The sequence below is a fragment of the Melopsittacus undulatus genome, chromosome 3 (genome assembly GCF_012275295.1).
Source record: "Melopsittacus undulatus isolate bMelUnd1 chromosome 3, bMelUnd1.mat.Z, whole genome shotgun sequence".
Classification (NCBI taxonomy): Eukaryota; Metazoa; Chordata; class Aves; order Psittaciformes; family Psittaculidae; genus Melopsittacus; species Melopsittacus undulatus.
This window is the reverse complement of record NC_047529.1, coordinates 103,975,140-103,998,446: the sequence shown is the minus strand read 5'-3', so window position 1 is coordinate 103,998,446 and position 23,307 is coordinate 103,975,140. Positions and strand designations below refer to the sequence as shown.

The following is a 23,307-nucleotide window of genomic DNA, read 5'->3' as shown; positions in this document are numbered from 1 at the left end:
TGTATGACATTTACAATGAAGCTATGTCTATCCTCTGATTAATCGTCTCTTATGTGGAGATGGTTTGTAGGTTTTATTGTGTTTCAGAAGGGTTATTTCTAAACTCTAGGAATATCCCACATTAGCGGGGATGGGAAATTAAGGAACATTCAAAACCATTCAAGAGAAACAAGGAGCACAGCTGAGTGGTCCCCAGTGACTCCTAAATCTGATGTTTCTTATGTGGTAGGAAATAAATAAATAAAATAAAATAGTTAACTGTAAAAGGTTATCTGACCAAACTGTGCAAACTGCTTTCTCCTGAGCATCAGAAAGTTCTATTACTGAATTAGAAGCTGTCTTTCTTTCATATGCCTGCTAAATCACTGTGCTTCCTTAGCTCCCCTAAGGTATACGCTCTGATTTCCTCTTAACTGGCAATGAAGATAAATAGCTTTTGTATCTTCACTGTTTACAGTTATCTTAAGCAAAACCAAAATTAAAGCAGGATCACTGCAGCATCACAGTTTCTTATGGAATCCTGAATATAGGACAAAATGTTGGAATACCTCCAGAAGGATATATAACGTATGAAATATAAAATATGTCTATGTGCCAATACTTGCATGCATATTTATAACTTCAATTACCGATGGACCTGAAAAAAAATGAGGTCTGATGTGCTGTAACCAGATAAATGAAATGTACAGAGTGGACTGGAATATTTGGAATACCACGCTCTGTTTCCCACCCCTTTTTTCACAGCGTGATCATTATATCATGGTTGTGTACATTCCAGTTAGCTGCGAGTGAGAAATCACTGCCGAGGTCACTGAAATGTCAGTGCCACATACGCTGAAGATAAAAATGGATGGAATTCCCTGTTATAACTCTAATTATCAAAACTCCTATGATGCAAGAGGAAAATGTTTGTCCTATATGCTGTGTGCTGCAATCTGACAGACACTGCCTGGCTAAAAAGCCTGACAAACATGTCTATGCCCTAACCTATTTTAGGTTGTTAACCACTTCATACACCAGGTAAGGCTAGTCAGTATGGCTTTATGTCAAATATTCACTGAATACTCTTGAAACCAGCTATATGCTTTTTAAGCCCTTTAGCTGAACCCTCTATGGTCTGAAATACCCAGGTAGTTAGTATTCCTGCCAATTTGATATGATTGAGACCTTTACTTGAACTGACCTCAGAAGGAATAGAAGACTAATTGAGGCAGCCCTAGTTCTAGCTCTCTAGAGGAGTAAAACACTACAAATAGTATCTGGTGCATGCATAAAAACGTTTACATAGTGGAAGAGGGATGTGGGAAAGAAAAGGAAGACTTTTCTTTCTCCATCTCTCAGCAACCTATTCCCCGTTCCCCCTGAAGCTTCAAGAAAAGATAATTTTATTCCTATCTTAATGTCATTACATGGTAAAATAATAAGGAAAAAAAATAAATAAAGGAAATGCACCCAAACAAATGCAGAAGGTAAAATTAGGACAGTACTTGGGTGCCTCAGGGCTGTAATTAAAGCTATTCAGATAAACAGAGATATTCTGCCTCAGATTTATGTTCTAAGGAGGGAAAGGGGAAAAAAAAAGAAAAGAAGCTGAAAGTGAAACACAGCAAAAGAAATCCGTAATTCCAATGTATTCAATTCGCCCATCAGAAGAAATGGCATTAATTCAGGTACCCAATTACTGTAATGTGGTTCAGAGCACCTCAATAGGTGTTTCAATCTCAAGCCAGGACTAACATTTGTAATCCTTTAAATGCACTTAAGAAATTGATGTTACAGCCCCACAATCTGTTAGGGGCCTTGCTTCCTGGCTGATTGCAAAGTATCCCACCATTAATTGGATCATCAGAATGTGATCCGCGTTCTGGTCCCCGGATTATGTAAGACTGACTTTGCTCTGACGCGCTGAACCAGAGGCTTCTTTTGCTGGGTATTTTGACCCTTAATGTAGATAAGTGGTATTTTTCATCAATCTTAGCTTGCATTAAAAAAGGGAAATGTCAATTCAATGTGGGGCGTTTAACTTAATTCAACATCTTTTAATTTAATACCTTGGAGAAGTTAGTCTGTCTCCGACCTGACGGAGACTTCTGCTGATGGAATGGTTTGTGGAGTGGGGTTGGAGGCACGTTTTTCCTGCTCTGTAACATGGTCAGGTCCCAAAAGTCTCTTCATGCTTCATCTGTGAATGAAAGGGAAAGGTAGAAAAACAGAACCTCAAATGTCCCTCTGACCATGCTTTGCTGTATTGGTAATGAATTTCCTCAGTTCCTTTGGACTTTTCCCTGATGACTGCAACTGTGTGCCTGAGGGAGAAGAGACAAAAAAAATTATTCTGTTTTTGCTGCCCTGTTCTCTTCTCAGCTTCAGGTTTTCTTGTTTTTTATTTTCTTTTATTTTTCCCCCATGAATCAGGGTGCTTTGATTAATTTGTTCAATATTCTTACCATGTCCTGTTGCTACAATAACAGCTGGTTTGGAAATCCTTTACATGGACTAGACCTAAAATCCTGTTGAAAATAGGGGACATCCTTTCTGACAGAAGGATGCTTTATTATTTTTTTAAGTTATTATCAGAATAAGAATAGGACATGTCATAACACTTTTTTCTTCTTTCTTTTTCTTTCTTGCACTGCATATAAATGCCCTTCTAGTGCTTCTCTTCCTGATACTGAATGTTTGTCCCAGTGGTGCAGCCAGTAGTTCAAAGGCAACCGCAAGACTTCTTTCCTTATTCTTTTTCCCCTAATAAAAACAGTAAGTTTCACACTTTTCTAAGCATTGCAAAGAGCATCAGATTCATTTGAGTCTTAACCACGGCTTTGCGAAAACCATTATATGGCATAGTGTGTCTTGACCTCGTAGCTGCTAGGAGTAAAGTTGGTGCAGTGAAGAGAATAACATTAGGTTTCATGACCAAGGCTTTATATTTCTCCTAGTGCTGATGCTTAGTAATTCTGGGTATGGTAATGATTTCAGTGAAGTTAGTACTATCTATCTATCTGTATACACACACATATCAACAATCATTGTCAGAATCTGACATTTTTGGTGTTTCAGAGAAAAAGAAGCTCTTCACCTGTATCCCACAGTGGCAGAAGTCCATAGAAATAATTTTGCAGCTGAGGCTGGCTGACTTGGGTCTCCTTTCTTTTGTTTTCTGTGAAAACCTCAGTTTTAATTTTACACCTTTTCCCCCTCATTTGCAAGTCACTCAAATATTGCTGTACTGTGGGCAGGAAGAGCTACCGAGGCACAGCAATGGTGTGGAGTGGTTGGACTTCATGTTTCACTGATGTACTCTAGGCTGTAGAGACCTTTTTTGAGTAGTCTTTAGAATGTTATAGGTTGAGGAAAAACAAGCTTTTGAGGTAGCAACTTTGTTTAATGGAAAAAGCTCGATCCCAAGGAGCATAGGACTGAACAGGGCCTTTCTTGCATTTTTCTCACTCTCCTGCTATCCAGGACCAATTCAGAGTCTGCTCTGAATATGGTGGAAAATATGAATATGCTCTGAATATGGGGGGGAAAAAAGGTCAAAACTTTGAAGCAGAGAATTTAAATAGGAGGTTTGGCACAGATTGTTAGGTGTCCCATCCGTACAGGTTTTGCAGTTGCTTAGGATGGCACTCTGTGAGCTATCTCAGTATGGCAGACAGCATAGCTGGCCTCATCTTTGGTCACACTAATCAGGTTCTCTAGATTAGCAGAACACCTTGGTTAGCCTTCTTGCTGGATTTACAGATACAGTAAACACAGATGCATACAGAAGCTTTTGGCGGGAGATGTTTTTGTGGTCTTGAAGACCAATAGGAACAGAACTGGCCTGGTGTGTGGAGTGAGCTGACATTAACTATTAATTGTGCACTGAGCAGGAGGAGGCAGAGTTTCTGATGTTGGGGTGGGGGTTTGGGTCTGTGTGAGGTTGCTGTCACTCGTACAAGGTATGTGGCTCATACACAACTGCCTGACCTTGCTGCTTCCCTTCCCCCCTCCCCTCCTTTTTTTCTTTTTCCTTTCTTCCTGATATGATATGAATCGAATAGGCAGGTAGATATATACAGTTCTGGTCAGCCTAATTGGCACTAGAGGTGATAGCAACAGGTTTAGGCTCCTGACTGGAACACAAGAAACATGTGCATTCAATTCCAAGCAGTTCTCTGGCTGGTGTCTTTGAATTGCAGTATGTATTGGTCATGGTGGTCTTCTCTGCGCTTGTACAGCTTCTGGCACCTCAGGATGATGTCACCTGGAACAATATATATCACAGACCTGCAAATGAGAGCCCTGGCTAGAGATTCCTATAAATAGATGACCAGCTTGCAAAAATATAATACTTTTCTACCAGGCATATTTCATGTTATAGTACTGGAATATCTGTGTTCTCCTTAAAACTTTCCTTGAAAATGGATGAAGAATGTGAATTTGTGCTGTGATATTACATGTTTGATATACTAACATGCGAAGAAAAGTTCAAAGACATATATATTATCTATGAGGGAATTACACCTACTTTAGCTTAACTATTTTTTTAGCAAGCAGCATTGAAGGAAGCCTGTTTGGCCATCTTCAGACCTGGTATAAACAGAATCACCTTTCCTGGACTAAAACTTTATCTACTTCTGCCAGACCTAAGTTTAGATTGGAGACTTCCAGAGAAGTACAAGTCTCACAACTCTGGTTGTTCAACACCAATACAAAGCTAATAATAAATTAAAACAGTAAATATAAAACAGAATAGGTAAGTCTAAAATTACTTTGGCTACAGAACAAACATATTGCTTCTTCCTGCATGGAAGGGCCTAACCTCCTGTAGGGAGAGTAGGATATCTCCGGGATTGATAGTGTTCCTACAGCAACTGCATTTCCAAACAAGCTTTATACTGTGCTTCTGAGTTTTTCTACTCTATGCAAGGAAAAGGAAACCTTTTCTAGGTTGTGACAGTGCTTTCCTGGGCAATTGATTCTAAACACAGGAAGTGTTATCTCAGGGTGTTTTGCTGTATGGAGTTGCATTGGAAGTGCATTACTTCCAATCTGGTTAATTGGAGTCTTGGGTGATGCTTCTCTGCTGCCTTATCCCCAGATAGAAAGCTGTTCTGTGTTTTAAGTACGCTACAAGGTTGGAAAGTAAAGTTGAGTTTGCAAAGAAGCAGATATATTGGCTTCCCATGCTTTGAAGACAAATGGAGTCTCATCCATCGCTGCTACACCAGTATGCTGGTGATGTTTCAGGTTGCTTTGGGTTAGGATTTCAGTTTGCCCTTCCTTCCTAATGGGGTCCCTTGGTGGAGAATGCCATCCAAGTGCAGGATGGATGAGATGCCCTAAGGACCTGTATCAGGCTTGCCTTTTAAGCAGTGCCTTGCTGAACTGTGAACTGGGCTTTCCTTGAAGTGCTGTGTGGGGTTATAAATTCAACTTTGAGACAAAAAAAAGTGGGAACAAACACCATATACAGCATCTCACATCAGCCTGAAAGCACACAGTATTCAGTGGCAGTATTAATATGCAACTAAAATGATTTTCTTACGGTGTCTTAAATATTTCCCACTGGCTCCTTTCTTTGTTCTAACTCCCTGTGGAAGGGGTAGAGAAAAACTGCTGGTGCGTTCGCTTCGACCACTGTCAGCACCAGGCTCACAGCAGAATTATTTCTGTCCTCTCTTATGGTTGTCAGTTACCTCATTGCCAGGGAAATGGGCCCCTCCACCTTCAGGATCATAGCAGCTAAATTCCATTACGGAAGACGATGCTTCCCTCCTCCAGGCTGCCTGTGAAGTGCTTCTTCTTGCCATTGTGGCTGGGTTTCCCTGTTGGGCAATGCATACCTATCCCAGGTCAGGCTGTGTATTGACAGCTTGCATGTCCACTGCTTGACATTTTACTCTTGGTTCTAATCTGAAACGTAAACCCTGTGTTTCCTTCACAGTGGGAGGGGGGAAGAATTTAAAGTAGGCAGGATGCAACAAAACCCATGTACTATATCAATTATGATTATATCCTCACCTGTGCTTCTCGGTTTCCTGGAAGGTATTTTTGCAACACCACGTGGATCTGTATAAATACTGAATGTTCTTTTTGCACTGGAATGCATACTTTTTGGGATTGGATTAATAGTTCATGAGCCCACCTTTCACAAAGGCCCAACCACACAAAACGCAAATACTTTTCAAGGCAGTGTTGATTAATTCAGCAAATTCAGACCATCCTACATGGTGGTGCAAAACAAATGCCCTGTTTCTGTTTCCCAAATTTGTGCTCGCTACAGACTTCACTGTGCAATTAGTTAGATGCTGTTGCTAAATATGTTGGGCAAATGTGACCTATAAGGGAACACTGGTCAGCATATTTTGATATTTTGTGAGTGATAGCTCACACGTACTGGGCTGTGAAGCTGAGCAAGTGTCTTTTAAATGGTTGATTTAGGTTTCAGTGTTGAGCCCAGCTGTTCCTTGAAACACTCTGTACAGTACAGTAATTTAGAGTTTAATGGTCTTGTATAAGAAGGCAGATGTGAATCACAGGTGAACTACTTCTGAATGATGACAAGGGTGTGAGCACTCTCCCTGCCCTTGTCTTTCCCCTCCCAGTTTCTCATTCTCTAATTTTTGTTTATATATTTTATTTTTTCTTCTTTCCTCCCTCTTTGCAACACAGGTAGGGACATTCCAGCGTGACTCTGAGCCTGCTGTCTACCAGTTAATCTGGTCCTCATGTTTGATTTTAATGTCTTTTTTCACCTTGCCTACCCTAAGAAATCAGTACTGCCTCAGGTAGCTTTGAATGTAACAATAAGTGTATGTTACAGAACGAGGAGTGAAACATTGTCTTCACCCAAGATTTGGAAGTGGTAGGAAATGACCTCTTACACTTCTTTTGCTTTTTAGATCTTTAAGCCCTAAGCCACCCTAAATCTACTGTCCCTATAAAAGCTGCTTTTTAAAAGGCTTTAGGAGGCTTGCTGACCTTGCAACCTACTTTGTAAGGAGTCTGCACCCACAGCTATTAAACAAAATTAATTTCAGCACTTTTAAATTGTTAATCTTGCAAAAGACAACTTCTTGCTCTCCAGTGATCCCACAGGTCATCATTCTGTGAGCTGCGAGCCATCACCAGGGTTCATGGCTCTGAACATCATCAGTCTGCTTGTGGTCTCCCAAATGCCTTGCAAAATTAATTCCTTTGGCCTCCACTTTCCCTCCCCAGCAGCTCCTTGAAGGCACTTGGTGAGCTCTGTGTATGTAGTAGCTATTCACCAGTAGCCACGCCACAGATTAATCTTATTTTAAGGTGGTTCTATTCAAAATCAGTGCTTCTAATCCTCAGTTTATGGTAATGGACTTTGAGCAACAAGACATGAATTCAGGTAGGAAATGGCAGGTTTAGAATTCAGAGCGTTAGGGTTTCTAATGTAAGGGTGACCTCTCTTGTAAGGTAAGTTTCCCCATACCCATGGGGCAGATGCTTTACCAGGTGGTAACTTATTTTGAACCTTTTTAAATGTATTTTTTCTGCCTGGTTTTGAAGTTTGGAAACATTGCCTTTTTTTCCCCTCCAGGTAGCAATATGTGTGAATGCACTGGAAATGGGAGAGAAAATGTGTGCTGTGTCTGGTATTATCATGCCTGGTCGTCCCTCCTTCTTCCACCTCTTTTGTCTCTGCCACTCAAGCCAATTTCACCCATACGCCGACTCTCATTTGGGATAATAGCCTCTCTTTTTACTGTTGTCTTGTCATGTTTGATTCGACAGCACAAGGATTTTAAATTAGCCAAAACGCTTGCATGCTGGGCTTAGTCTGCTGCCACTACTAGTTGTAGAGCCACTAAACCACTTGATGCTGAAATTGATGATTGCTCGGAAGGAATAAGAAATGGTTGGTGGCTACCGGGAAGATTCATTCACGCCGAGCCCCTTTTAAAAAACCTAGGAGGGAGGGAGAGAAAGATTTCCTTCATTTTCCGCTGCCTGGCCGATGGTTGCATTGTGCTTGTGCCAGGTTCCTGCTGAGTGATTACAGCCTTGCTAGGCTGCGTAGTTCCTGTGATTTCAACATAAAAACGGAATAAGAAAAATGCACAGGGAAAGGAAGGGGGGAGGGGAGGATAAAGCTCTAAAGACTTGCAGTTCAGTTCAGTAATGTAGAATTATGATGTGTTAACTTGACCAGGTTTTGGTGGTGGTGGTTTTTTGTTTGGTTTTGTTTTGTTTTTACAGCAAATTTGTTCCCTCTGGCTAGAACTTTGCTTGTTGAAAGTTTTGCCCAGTAGAAGACTCTATTGGCCTGCCTGAGTTGATGATGCTAAAAACCAGCTGGTCTGTAAGCAGAATTTAATATTCTCTGGATTAAAAATGACCCATCATTAATGGGATCTGGGATCACCAAGAAACTACTACTACAAAACTTCTAATAATACCCTCACACACCCCAAAAATGCCTTTGTTTATGGTTGTGCTTGAAAATATGGAAGGGCAAAATTTCTAAGGGAGAAGAAGATGGCAGTCCTTGAGAAACTGTATGAAGAGAAAGCAAATGAAGCTTTAGAATTAAGTATGAACAACTAGGACTGTACATGAACATAATTGTATTTCAGAGCTATATACAATCACATATGCAAAGTGAGGGAGCTAACTTTTATTTCCATTGAGTGGATTTGGTTTCTTTTTGGAAGTGAATGTTGTGGCTGGTGTGGTGCTTGTGGTTCTTTGTTTTAGCACTAGTTTCTGGGTTATGGTGATGATAAGTAGTCAAATGGTAAGAAAAGGTCAGTAAGAGACCCATGTATAGTGGCTCAGGATTTCCAAGTCCATAGACAAACACTATTGAGAAGAAAATAGTAGCAACTGTGATTTAAAAACAAAACATCTAATCAAATAAACCTCAGCCCTTTATTAGTCATATATTCAAGTTCCCAGACAGAAGCATGGATTCAGATATATAATTCATTATACAGTCTCATAAATAAGACCCTAAATATAACATATGTGAGAATACAGTTGCATAGCGTCCAAGCCAAGGACGATGTTCTCATTTGATCTAATATTGCTAACATTATTATTAGCAATATTCTAGCACTTTTTTTCCTGAATACTGAGCCACATGTTCTCTTGCATAAGATGTCCTTTTTTGCTGAAAGAAAGAAAAAAAGATAATCCTGTAACTTTGAAGGTGTTGGCATCCAACTTTATCTCTGTTGTATGTAATAAATAGTGAAGAAATCATGTGAATGACTAAAGCTCTAAAAATACAAATCTAAGAGGCTGAATCTCTGGGGCCTGGCAGTGGCGTGCTGTTGTGCAAGTCTAGGTCTAAAGGCTTCCATCTGTGCCAATTAACAGTAGATTGGAAAGCCAGGCAACCATGATGGGTTTAGTCCTGTTATCTAACTGCTACATGGTTCAGAATTGCTGATTTCCCTGCAAAATCATGACAGATGTATTACAGGAAAATGTATTGGTCGAGTAGCTTGTGAAAGAGTTAATGCAAGGGATAATAAGTAGCTAAGGCAGTGTCCTCCAGCAGACTTTGATGTGGTTTGATAATATATGGGATGGGTCAATCTGCCCTATTAGCAAATGTAGCCTGTTAATGCTCTACATACAAACTAGAGATTTGATAAAGCACTAAATTAGTTTTCACAAGGTATTAGATGTTAGATACTTAATGGGATCATCATGCTTTTGCTACACTTGGTTAAGATGTGTTCTGTAACAGAAGCATGCAGCAGCATGGCATTTCACTAGGAAAAGAAGTGTGTCTTGGGACTGAATCATGAGTCTGGGAATTATAATGTGCAGGTATTGCTTGGCTCCCAAGGTACCATCTCTCTAATTTACCAGAGAGGTTTCTGTTTTCACATCTGCAGAATGGGACTGTCTCCTTCCCTTTCCTCTTTGCCTCCTTGAAAGCTTAAGCCACCCATGGTTGTTAAGTGTATTGTTTTTTATCATTGGATGCAAAGGGTGTGAGTAATCATAATTCTGTGAAGCTTCAGTTGCATGATGCTCATACTGTCCCACTCAGTAAGTGCTGGGAAATTCCCTAAACCTGACAGTGGAGAATTTACAGGTCCAAGCAGATTTGAATAAGAAACCTTGGAAGAGTGTAGAAGGAAGAGCTCAGGGATTTGATGTAGGGCTCCACAACTGTGCTCTGTATTCATTCTGTGCCAGTGTTCAACTAATACTTAAATGGTGAAGTAAAACCAATAGTATAGTGAAGCCAAAAACATTTTCATACAGCAGAACATCCATTAGAAAGGCATGTAACATGGGGACAACATCCTTGCCTTCATACACTTGCACCCATTCTGCTAGTGGGGAACATGGGCAATGGAGACCTTCCTGGGGCCACATGGCAAGTCAGCCTCTGAAGTGAGTTCTCTGAGCATTTCCTTATCTGAGCTGCTATTCAGTCCACTAAAGCATGCTGCTGCTTTGCCTAGCAGGTAACAGTTTTATAAGCTTTTTTCTTCACTATCAAAGAAAGGGCTGTAAAGTGACTTTTTTGTAAGTTCTGTGATTTTTGTCTTGTTAAGTAAAAGTCTAAAGTTGCTGACAACAGTGTATGCCCACAGCTACCTTCAGATATCTGTGCTTTAAAACCCATTAAGTGTTTTGTAGTTACCACACAAATCTGTTTTTTGCTAATATTGGTTTTGCCTGTGTTTACAGATACTGTTCTTAATTCCATTTGAAATACTTTGTTTTACTTTCTCTTTACATCTTACCACTTACGCAAGTAGCTGGTCCTGAAGGACTAGCTGCCAGGCTTTGCACTTCACTTAGCACTAGGGAAACATTCCTACCCTTACATGAAATACAGTGAGAGTGTCATATATAAAATGATCCTGGCTGAAAGGATAAAAGCTGCATCCCAACATAGATCATGGTGGGAAATGACTCAAAATTACATGGCAGCTTCTCCCCCTTTTACCCTCCCCCTCATCCTTCCCTTTCTCAGTGGTAAGAAATGCATCATGTGTTGTGACAGTTTACTAATAATCCATTTGCATCTTTCATTAGCTTGCTATTTATAGGATTGCAAAAGGGCATCGGTACCACTCAGCCTCTGCCAGTGCCAGTGTCCCAAAGACTGAAATGTATTTTAAAAGCATTGGATCGTACCCTGGCCTCAGCAATGGCCTCACCCAGCTCTGGCAGAAGCCTGTGCCATGCTTTGGGCTGAAATCCTATATTTTAAAACCCGCTGAGGCCAGTGTAGACTTCATCTGCTTGTATGAACAAGATTTTGCCTCATAGCTCCTTCTAAGCCTGCACCTGATGAGCTCAGAGCTGGAGGGCGGCGTTTTCCCTAATAAATTCCTTTTTTTGAACCCACTTGTTAGTCAAGCATTGTGCACACTAACTACAGCGAGGGCCCTGGGCATAAATTACTCTCGTGTGGCACTGTCTCCGAGCAGCCCCCTAGTTATGGATTACTTTGTTCTCAACTTGACAGGAACATAATTAGAACTGTTGATGAAATCTACCAAATTGTTCCTCCGTGGCCTCAATGGTCAGGAAATTTGGCTGAGTCGTATTTGTCACCGACATAAAGGCTCTAAACACTTCATATTAACTATGTTATTAATGTGCCCTCTAATCCGTCCGTGAATTGGTAACACTTAGAGCGAGCACCTTGTGATGAATGCATTGTAATGCTGTTAAAAAGTTTCTAGAGGGTGGGGAAAAAAAAAGAAATTAATGAAAAGTGAACGTTCCTGGGCTGTTTCTTTTCTCTGTGTATGTATTTTTATGTTATGCAGTTTTGTTTTAATTGGAGATTCATTTAGGCTTCACATTGACAAGACCGTTTTCTGTTCTATAGGATTTGCTGACATTTGGGCTGTTTCATTGCCAGAGGAGGCTTTGTGTGTCCGAAAGGAAGTGAGTGATCTGGCCATAACAAATCCTGCCAAAATATTTTAACACCGTTACGATTTTCTAATGCAATGCGTAGTGAATGTGGCTAGAAAAGGATGGTGAGTCCATGAAGGGGGGTTGCTTCCTCTCCTCTGCAGTTTGTCTGGTGGAGCGAGCACACAGGAGCTGATGGGGGTGGTGGGAGACCGCAGCCAGCAATGGGAGGGGATGTTTGCATTGCTCCAGGCATAGTGATAGCACTTGATCTTTAAGCCTGCCTTTCCCATTGTGGTCCTGCTCTTGAACCTTCCGAGAGTCTGGGGTGATCAGAAACAGTGTTTTAGTTGTGTTAAATAAATTCTTCAGGCTGCTGTAGATATTCAGTAACTTAAAACAGAGAAACGTGTTATAGATGAGAGAGACATTAGTGTGGCTTAAGGTCCTAGAAGGTGGCAAGCTGCTGTCTTGGGGAAAAGCAGTTCTAACCTTTAAGACAAAGTGTGATCTTAGTCAAGTATGGTTTTGAAGAACACTAATGTGGCTCTTCACTATGTGAGCCACTGTGCTTAATGTTTTAGAAAGAAAACATTAGAGTTTTCATGTGCAGCATTTTGGGGATGAGGACAATTCTGACAACCTGATGTTTAATATAGAGCTGGAAGGATGGGCAGACAGTCATCTCAATCCCTGAGCTGTTCTCTAAAGCAGCAGGTAAATTAGCTGCTGTTTTTGTAATACTTTAGTGATTTGCTTATATGAAATTTAACACCATCCACCCATACCCTTCTTTCCCCAAAACTAAACAGTTAAAATCAAGCAAACAAAACCAAATCAAAACACTTAAAACCAAGCAAACCAAACCAAACCATGCCTAACCTAGTATTTAGTAAATAATTTAACACCTAAAACCAGCAAGCAGTTCAAAATGTGCTGACTGCAGAGTATCAGCCATCATCTCTTGTGCCCAGCATATGCCATGTTGGATTACTCTGTCAAGTAGCTTCTGTACCATGGTAAACTCATGTTGCTTTGGTCATTTTACATATGCCTGCTTCAGAATAAACAAGGTAGCTGACCATATGTACCAGCAAGTTTTGCTGAAGGGAGGAAAGGTAATGAGAAATGGAAGGGTTATTGAGCATGACCACTGCTTTGGAAGGTGCTCCACATGAGCAGATTATTCCATTTCTGCTGAACAGTCCCAAGTTCCTGACTGGTTTGAGGTATTTTCCCTGGCCTGTGTTGTCAGTGCTGAGAGAGACATAAGTAAAGTCAGGCTTTTCAGTGTTGATGGTGTTTCCCATTGGATGTTTCTCCATGTTTTTGAATACCAAGCGAATACCAAGCAGAATTACAGGTTCTCATGCTTATCTCCTAAGCCCTTGTGCAGTTTTTGATGGGCCCACTCAAACTGCTTTTTTTCCTGTGGGCACTGTATGTGCTATTTACTGTGTCCCGTGGCAATGATGCTTTTGCCAATGGGAAAGAAGCGTTACCCTGTGAGTTAGGACTTTGATACTTAATTTCATTATTTTAGTATTTGCAAATGAAATGGGAATCTCATTCTGCACCTTTCTCATGCAACTCTGTTTCTGGTAATGAGCCATTTAAGTATTTTTTTTTTAAATATGTAGTTGCCATATCTGGAACTTGGGATCAGAATTCAGGATGCTCAAATTAGGTGTTAATACATACAGATACCCTGTTGATGACTATTGTTAAATAGAGTAGACCAGTACTTTCCCTAAATCTGTTTCTTTTCAGTGCTTTTGTCTTTCACTCTCTCAGATCATCTTGTCTAAATTTTTCTTCTTTCATTTCACCCTTCAATCCATTTCTACCAAAGCCATGGGATCTTGAGGGGCTTTCTAAATAATTAGATCTTATTACTTATCTGCAGTGTGCTCAAAACTGAATTTCTTTTGGTCATAGTCTTGTTTTATGACTGTTCTAAAATGGGTGTTATTTGGGGCATTCTTACCCAAAAGCATGTTCTATTCTGTCCTGGCTATACTTCATCTGTCTTTCTAATTTGCATTTGGCACTGAATTTTTTAAGTGGATGAGTATTATATTATCCTTGAATGTTTTTATTTTCCTGGGTTTGGGTTTTCTCTTACTGTTCAGTTTTGAATAGGAATGTCATGATATCCATCTTGTAAATACAGATCTGTATCATCCAGTAGACCAAAATTCATCATGAGCAGAGCTAAATTCCAGTTCCACATTTTATTTAAGGGTAGGATGTAACATTACTTTTGTGGAAACCAAGGCATTTACTAAACGGGGAAGTGGGGAATGAGTATTTAATATCAGAATTGGGGTCTGGGATATTAATTTTATAAAACTGTATGATCTTAGTGTCAGCTTTGGAGAGCATATGCCAGTAGATGCTCATGTTTGAAATTAGAATTCACAGTTAATCATTCTAAGGAATAGATTTACCACTTCATAAACTCTGGGAAAGACTGTTTTCTTTTCCAAACATTTAAATTACTCAGCCATTTTATACATTAAAATCCAGTTATAACTTAGAGGATATTTTGAAGAATTTTCAAAGCCATTTCTTTTAGTAACTGTACATTGACTGAGGCTTTAGCATTGAGTAGTTTATATTCTCAACTGCAGCGATTAGTTTTTTTCCGAACAAAATAGGGTTTCAAGAATGTTCGTTATCAGACTAACGAGTACAGATCCCAAACATCCAGTAGCACGTTCAGAACATGTGACATGTCCCATAAAACTAAGGAAATGAACTTCCAATGTGGCTAATGCATATATCTTAAATGTATTTTGTTTCATTTCTCTAAGGTGTCAATGACCAGGTTAAAGTAAATGTTTATTCAATCACTTTTTCTCTGCCACGCTATGTAGACTTCATGAAAAACACATTCAGAAGGATATAAAAACCAACATGTGCTGCAGGATTTTAGGGAATGAGATGTATCTCCTACTGAATGGAGAAGCTTGTTTTAAGGACCACCTTCTTGGTTCTCAGGGTCAACTTAATACTTGAGCTGGACTGGCATACATCAGTTTCAAAAGAAATACGTCAAAAGCTACAGAATAATATAATTTTTGATGCTGATTTATCAGCAGAAAGGTATATGTGAATCAGATCACACATATCTAGGTCAGGAAATGACCTGTGTAATTGTATATAATACTGTAGCTAGGGAGTGTGTTCTGAGTATAGAGACCCAAAAGATGCACATGACACTAGCACAGTTATGAGACTACTTACCAAAGGCACCCTTTTCCTGAGCACAGCGAGCTGTTCCCATAGCATTATTCACCTGCTGCGAAGTAATAAGGCAGTGCATTCCCAAATCAAGACTTAGCTGCCCATGCATAGCAAGGAGTTAGAGAGAAGGTTGATAAGATGGAAAAATCCTACTTTAACAGCCAAATAATAGAGAGTAAGATTTCAAAATCAGAAACTGCTTTCTAAAGACTACTGTGGGCCCAGGATACTGGGAAAAAATAAAGCAGTTTGCTTAAACAGAAAAAAGAGGGAAAGCCTAGGCAATTGTTCTCGCTCTCTGTTTTGCAGTGTTGCTGAAGTTGAGATGAGAGCCTGGAGCTTCTCTTCATGAAGAGACTGTATGAATGAAAGGTCTCAAAGATACAAGGATTTACTCAGTAAAGTCATACTTGTCAATAGCTTCTCTTGCTAGATATTTAAAGTTCAAGTGGTTGTTTGCTTTAGTTAAGTGCTCTGAAGTGCTTTAAAAAGCATTGGCCCATTTATATAAACAAATAGAGAAACTCATTGATAGTCTCCCAGTCAGAGTGTGTTACCCAATATTTAGTTATCCTTCCTTGGGTCTGAAAAAGATTTGCACAAACAACTTCTAATACATGTCATTCTTTGTTAATGTAGGATTGTATTATTATATCATTTGACCATAGACATTGCCTATGTTGAAATATAATTTCTCTGTCACATACAGCAAGGTGAAAATGAAGGGGAGCCAGTAGTTCAAACTTATTTATCCAGAATATCAGTGTGACTTGAGAAGAAGACTAAGCTGGAGGCCTGATTTCCTTTTGGAATATTTGCAGTAGAGAATTAATACTTGCATCTTTCGTATATTTTTCTTCTTCCTGCTCAGCTGTGCTAATTCAGGAATCTATTCTGGTGCTCAGAGTTAGAAAACTGAATTTAAACATGCTTTCATATCATGGGAAAATCCTCGTGTGCATATAACAACTCACAGAATGAAAGGAAGCTACCAATGCTTATTGGTAGTGAAGGTGTAGCTCAGGATGGTATTTATATGCTTACCCAAAGTGTTCCCTACCAGTCAGCGTTGTAGCACTTCCCTACCAGCTGTCCTCAGGGTAACAGCATTACAACATTGCTTCTCTGGAGTAACATCCTTTAACCCAACAATACTGTGGTGATATGAAAGCCTAAGTATGTCATAAAATTGTATCTTGAACGTTATCCTCTTTCAAATGCAAAAAGAAATAGGCGCTATATGGAGGAATCACTGGCCATACCTCAGCCAGTAATGTCAAGGCAGTTGGCTGCAGAAGAGAAAATAAACTGAATACCATCAGCAACTACCCCCCAGAAATGCAATGTAATATGAGCAATAGGGATATAGCTAGGTGCTATCTTAAAACTAAATTGGCATCCTTCATTTTACAAGGTTTGTCCTAATAATTTTGCATGTGTTTTCTTCTTACCTATCTCAGGTACTGTCTGTGGGATTTGGAGGGTGTCATAAGCAGGTGAATTTAGAGCTGTTGCTAATTTAAACTGCACTTAATGAAACACAAGTTTGAGAGATGTTACAAATCAGTGAATGTGGCATAGTTTGAAGATTGCTTTTGTCAAGTTTGATTAGCTCAAAGAGAAACCTTTTCTAAATATTAGTTGTGAGATTAGTCAGGCAATGTAAGACCTCATCACAGGAAAACAACATAATGTGTTATTTCATTTGATGACAGGGAAAATGTAACTTTTGAGGATTTAAAATTTGAGTTTTTTAAGATTGGACTCAAGGAAGAATGTTCAGACAGGTTTTTTTTTTTAACTGACTTGTAATTTTCCATATTTTACTTCACTTTCTATAACGTATTCCTATATTACAAGCTGATACTACTAACATAATTACATTGAAGGATGTTCTCATTATTGACTCTATTCTCAATTAATTATAAGTTTGTCATGTTTTAATGAGTAGGATTAAACTTTGTATTCTGAATATATAGAGTCATAGAACCATAGAATGGTTTGGGTTGGAAGGGAGCTCATTCAGTTTCAACCCCTTGCCAGGAGCAGGGACACCTCACACTAGAGCAGGTTGCTCCAAGCCCCGTCCAACCTGGCCACGAGCACAGCCAGGCATGGGGCAGCCACAACATCTCTGGGCAAGCTGTGCCAGCACCCCCACCCTCACAGGGAAGAACTTGTGCCTAATGTCTAATCTAAATCTCCCCTCTTTCAGTTTAAAGCCGTTCCCCTTGGTCCTATCCCTACAAGCCTTTGTAAAAAGTCCCTCTACAGAGTTTTTGTAGACAGCCTTTAGACACTGGAAGCAGCTGTAAGGTCTTTCTGGAGCCTTCTCTTCTTCAGGCTGAAGAAGCAGAACTCTTTTAGCCTGTCTTCCCAGGAGAGGTGCTCTAACATCTTTGTGGCCCTCCTCTGGACTTACTCCAACAGGTCCATTTCCCTTTTGTGTTATTGCCCCAGAGCTGGATGCAGGACTGCAGGGGGATCTCACCAGAGCTGAGTAGAGGAGGAGAATAGCCTTTGACCTGCTCATCACACTCTTTTTGATGCAGCCCAGGACACAGTTGGCTTTCTGGACTGCAGGCTCAGATTGCTGGTTCAATAACCAATAAGCACCAGTAAGTTTGGACTCTGTGTCAGTAGATGTACGTCACAGTGGTGTCGTAGTAGTAGTAGTAGTAGTGGTGTCACAGCTGCATGAATTGCAGCAGATTCTTACCAGAAAGAAATCTTTCATTAAATATATTTTATGTTGCTTCTTTAGTCTGTATCAAAACAGTAACGTTGCAGTTTGAATAGCTGTCAACTAATAGCACATGAGCATGATTGGAAGAGGGTTGGATCGGCATGTCCGTCACCAGGTAGAAACCCAGAGTCCTGGTAAATGCTCAGCAGCAATCTATGCCTCAGGCCGCTTCTCATGAGACGTGTTACTACGAATAGCATGCAGTTACATTGGGGTATTTAGGTTTCAACAGGATGTGGCTGCTCTTTCTCACTTACCAGATGGCTTTCCATGTGCCATCACCTGTTCTAGTGCTCCTTCACCTCACTGCCAGAGTTGTGACGAGAACTGTTGTGATGGTTGTGAAAGCTGTTTCCGCTATGTGGCTAACATGATTATCACATATAGACACCTTTATTTAGCAAGTCCACATATATATTACTGTTGCAAATGTCTTATACTGGGTACCATCATTTTATATGATCTTCTCTCTGTGGTGTTGATACTCTGCAGCCTAATCAGAGAGTTAAACCCATGTAAAACCTACCTGATCTCAAGATCAGTCTGTATGATAGGATGTGAATTTCTTCATACTCCTGCTAGAGGAACATGTGTAACTCAGCTGCTGCTTTGCACTACTGGAAAGTAATTCAGTAATCTCATGCACGGCAATGGAAGCTTCATACTACACCTCCCCATGACCCATACTGATGTACATTTTCTACATGTATCGTTATTATCATCAGCATCTATCTTTTGAGTGATGATTCATTTGTCTCTAGGTTTCTATCCCTTTATACAATACTAGATATAAAATTCCATCTGTCTAGAAAGAAAGGCACCATCTCAAAGATTTAATATTGGTTTCAAAATTTTATTGCTGCTAACTAAATGTGAAGTTGCTGTGAATTAACCAGTGATTATTTAGAATGAAATAGGAAAGAGTTAAAAACCAAGAAATAAAGAAGTAAAAAATATTCCTTTCCCAGGCAAACTGGACCCCCCCTTCCAACAAAGCTGTTGCAGGAGGTTTCAGTGGTATGAATAAATTTCTTTCTTTAAACACTTTTGTTGTTTAAAATGCTATTGTTTCATCTGAGGTGTGAGGAGATGTGCTAACCTTGTCAATGTGGGTGCAGTAGAGCAGAAATGATAACTGTATATGCTTTTTTTTCTTAACCAAAATACAGAGTGTCTGCGAGAGAGAGAGAGACAACTTATTTAAATCCCGGATACAGTCAGACCTCATATGCATTGTTAAAAAAAAAAAAAAGCCCTAAAGAATTGCATATGGATTAGGGGGATGAATATTCTATTATTTCAGTCTGTTCTGCTGATCTTCTTATTGTGACTTTGCGCTTCAGAAATCTGCCAGGAATTTGGCTTTGCTGTACTAGACAGTAATTTTAAATGTGTATCAAGCACTTGATAGTGTATGATTTGCGTGCTGTTGCATTCCCATTCCCTAAATTTTCCACCAATTTATTACTTTTTTCATACTGTTTTAATATTTCAGGATGATGAATATATACAGCATCATTAAAGGTAAATAAAAAATGCATGAAATTAAAAAATGGAATATTAGATGTTTCTTTGCTGTAATCCCTAGCTCCAATAGGAATGAAATGTCTCTGTTCTGTCAAGTAATCCCTAAACATGATTAGGGACCTTGTAGTTTCCACATAGCCCACATAATATTTGTATCATATAAGCCTATTTATGTAAGGTTTGAGTAAAAGTTGTTATTAGAAGACCTATAAACCTATTTTACAATTCAAAAAGATATGCTTGCCTCTTAATCTCTCAACTTTTATTATTTTGCTGGTGATTGCAATACGTCCTTAATTCATTTTTCAGAATTCTGTTACATCTTTTGGGTACTTATATCATGCATTAATGATCCCAATGAAATGTATTTTTAAGATAGAGGACTGAGTTCAACAGTTCATCCACTTGTATAGCTTCTTAAATCTGCATTGCAAGGGACGTGCACCTCTTTCCAGGTCTGTTCTTTGACATCTGGGTTTAATCTGAACTGGGGTGAGTAGATGTAGAGATTGGTTTTAGAGAAGGGGAGATGGAAAGAGAAGGCGGGGGGGGGGGGGGGATATTCATTTTTCTGTTTAAATCATGAATTATCAGCGATGTAGGTGCTTTCTGGCAGCATCACAGAAAGTTTTCAAAGTCAGCTTGTGTTTTGACCAGCCAATAACAGAGTTTTAGGGAGGAAAAAGCTAAAATGCAGGAAAATGGGGGAAAGTTTTGAATGACAAAAGAATGAGGCAAGGAACACAATAGCTGTTTCTTGTGACACAGTTGTGATGGGGATGCAACAACCCAGCACTTCCCACTCCCAGCCTCAGCTTCTTGCCTGTGCAGCAGGGATGCTTGTATGTTGTTAGGTTGAATTCATTAGAGCTATTCAAGATATACAAGGTAACACAAGGAAGAGCAATAAATAAGAACAGCATCTTGTATACTTCTATGCTTTCAGTAGACATTTGCTAAGAAAATATTTTCAAATGATAGGAGGGGTCAGCTGTGGCAATTCTATATTTCCCATAAGGAAATCTGAGTTTATATTAACCTTGGGCTATCTACTAAAAAAGGCCTTTGGAAATAGACCCGCATTGCTTCCACACTGAATTGAAATGTTACTTTTATTTCATTTTTGGCAATTAGGGTGGCATTTGAGCAATAGCTCTATTCTTATATTTATGAACTGAGAGAAGCAAAACTGCTCACTGCTGAGCCCAGGGATTCTCTTCCAGGAAAACTGAGATCAATAACTGTTATCAAGTCTTCATTTACAGGGAGTGTTAAAAGTCCTGATGTTCATCAATTAATAGGGTGTGCTTAAAACTGAGCTTTCTCCTTTTCCCCCCACCTATACTAACCTACCATAGTGAGAATTTTTGATCTTTGCTATCATTTTAAACAGTCACTTTTAGTTATTACCATTTCTTTTTAACTGGAGATACTGTATTATAGTGGTGCCAGTAAGTTAAGTGTAAGCAATGTTTTCCCTTGCCAACCTCTTCCTTCCTGATAGCAGTGGGAAGTAGGAATGAGATTATGATACCTGAGGATAGTTTTTATAATCCAAAGCAGGGATTTACAATTATTATTGCAATTATTTTTGCATTTTGATACTCGGCAAGAAGGGAAGGGCACGTGCCCCAACGTGAGCAGAACAAACCCCGAAAACGGAAAATAAAAACTTCATGTGCAGATGTGTTTTCAGGTGCCTTTATTCCCTCAGTTTAAGCGGAAAAGAGGGATTTGGAAAAAAAGAGAGCGCAATTTAACAAAATAATATTATGCTTTCGATCCTTGAATGAATTATTTGAATACTTAACAGTATAATGTCTTTGACTAATGCTGGTACTTAAGATAGAAAAAAATGATATTGTGAATGTGCTGTGTTTGCCTCCTATGATGTTTTTACCAATTTGGCATTTATGGGAAGTGATCTCATTGTTGCAGAGTTTCCAAATTGCTTTTCATACAAATCCGCAGAAATTAAATCTCTTCCTTGTTATGAAAATGAAGGGATGTCTTGAGACGCTTGTATATTAGCACAAATCTATGGAGACAGTAAGCCCATCTCTCTGCTTGTAGCTATTTTGTGTCCACTTTTAATAGCTCCTAGAAGTAATGTTATATACTGGCTATTGTATGACAGAGTGAATAAGTGTATGCTTAAGTACAGCATGTGAGCAGTAGCAGAGATGTCTCGTAAGACCTCTGGTGCTTAAAGTTAAGCCCGTGTTTGAGCCTTTTGTGGTGAATAATTTAGCCCATGATGTGGAATAGTGTGTGATGCAGGCATAATGGCAAATGATGGACATTGTGAGCCTTCAGAGAGAACATCACAAATCAATTCTGAGCTCAAAGGAAACACAAATGCAAATTGGTGTAGGCTGCATGAAGATTTTGGGAGATGGAACATGAGTGTGGTGTAGCGCAGGCTGGGCCAGTTGAGGAGGTTTTTATCACAAGCCTGATGGTGTTATTCTGGCTTCTATTCAGAACAGCTTCCAGAAAGGCCATGCATTTTGTCTGAGAAGTTGGAAAATACAGTGATATGGGTTGTACTATCACCAAACTGAACAAACAAAAGATAGTTAGTAGAAACATAGTTCTTGAATAGTAGTAATGCTGAGCTCTGGTTTCATTCTAGCTGGGAGCTGTGCTCAGCTGGTGAGTGTATGGCTGGGTCCTCCCCAAGTGTTTAATGGAACTCTTAATTTGATTGCTGCTCCAAAAACTACTCATAATAGTCAAGCCACTGACTAAATGTCTGAGCAATCAAGGCCTCTGCATGCATCTACATTTTGATATCCATGTACAAATAACCAGCAATTAATGTCTGCTGGTTGACTGCAGGAAGCAGTCTGAAGTTCAAAATAGCAACTCCAGTGTTTTGGGGGTCTTTCAGTATAATTTTGTTATGTTTGTAGAAGTGAGTTTAGGCAGAGTTAAAGTCTATGTAAACAAAAGCTTTTTAACTCAAGTTGCAGAAGGTTGTTCATGGCTCTCACTACAAAATATCTTTCTTCAGCAAGATTAGAAGCTTTTACTTGTGAGTTAGGCTCTTAAAACCAGCATATTAGCCTGCTTCTGTGTAGCCTAAGGATCCCATTAGGTGGGTTTATATTTCCCTATTAGAAAGAAATGGGAAAGATGTTTGCATGGAAGAATGAGAGCAGTTGTATGCATTTGTAGCAGTCACAAGGCACTGTATGCTTTCTTCTGACATGGTCTAGTGCGAGGCATCCCTGCCCATGGCAGGGGGGTTGGAACTGTATGATCTTAAGGTCCTTTCCAACACAAACCATTCTATGATTCTATGATTCTTTCTTGGGGTTGAATATATTTCTGAGTGGCAAGTCAGCAGTGACTATTGGCACCTTTCTTTTTGTTTTTTAATTGATCTCATTGTAATGTATCTGGAGGTACGTCAGAATATTGGACTGAGATTCTTGAAAATACTGATGTTTCCTCATTGTTTATACTGCAGTATTTTTAGAGTACAAAAATATCAGTTACTTTAAGTCTTTATTTCCCGCTGCACAGCTACAACAGCTCACAGCTCCATGCGCCACTCATTCTACTATGAGCGAAACTTTAGCTGTTTTCTCATAGTAACCTTTACAATGCAACCTATAAACATTATTCCTGTTTTAATGACTCCCAAATAATGTCATATTTAAATCAAATGCAGCTTGCCTCAGCAGGGTTCTTTGAATTCATGAGTATTTTTGTCCCATATCCTATAATAATGTGACAAATGCTATTTGCATTTTTACTGTGTTCTTGAATACTTTTAAACACCCATTTTTAGGAGACTTCAGATTGCTTTTGAACATATTTGAATGCATTTTTAGCTATCACTAAGCTTAAAATAGGAACCCTTTTTTCAGCTTATCTTTATTAAACACCTGTAAAAATCAGGGTATTTCTTCTTT

General features: G+C 39.4%; 1 protein-coding gene across 4 annotated transcripts in view; it reads left to right on the top strand.

Moving 5' to 3' along the window:
• ESRRG (estrogen related receptor gamma) overlaps positions 1-23,307 on the top strand; it is a 456,497-nt gene that overhangs the window by 217,718 nt on the left and 215,472 nt on the right. Inside the window, exon 2 of one of the 4 annotated variants that reach the window (XM_034060950.1) lies at positions 11,834-11,892. The exons of the other annotated variants lie outside the window; for them this stretch is intronic. The gene's annotated coding sequence lies outside the window, so the exon portion shown is untranslated. The remainder of the gene's footprint in view (positions 1-11,833; positions 11,893-23,307) is intronic. 4 annotated transcript variants of the gene reach the window in all.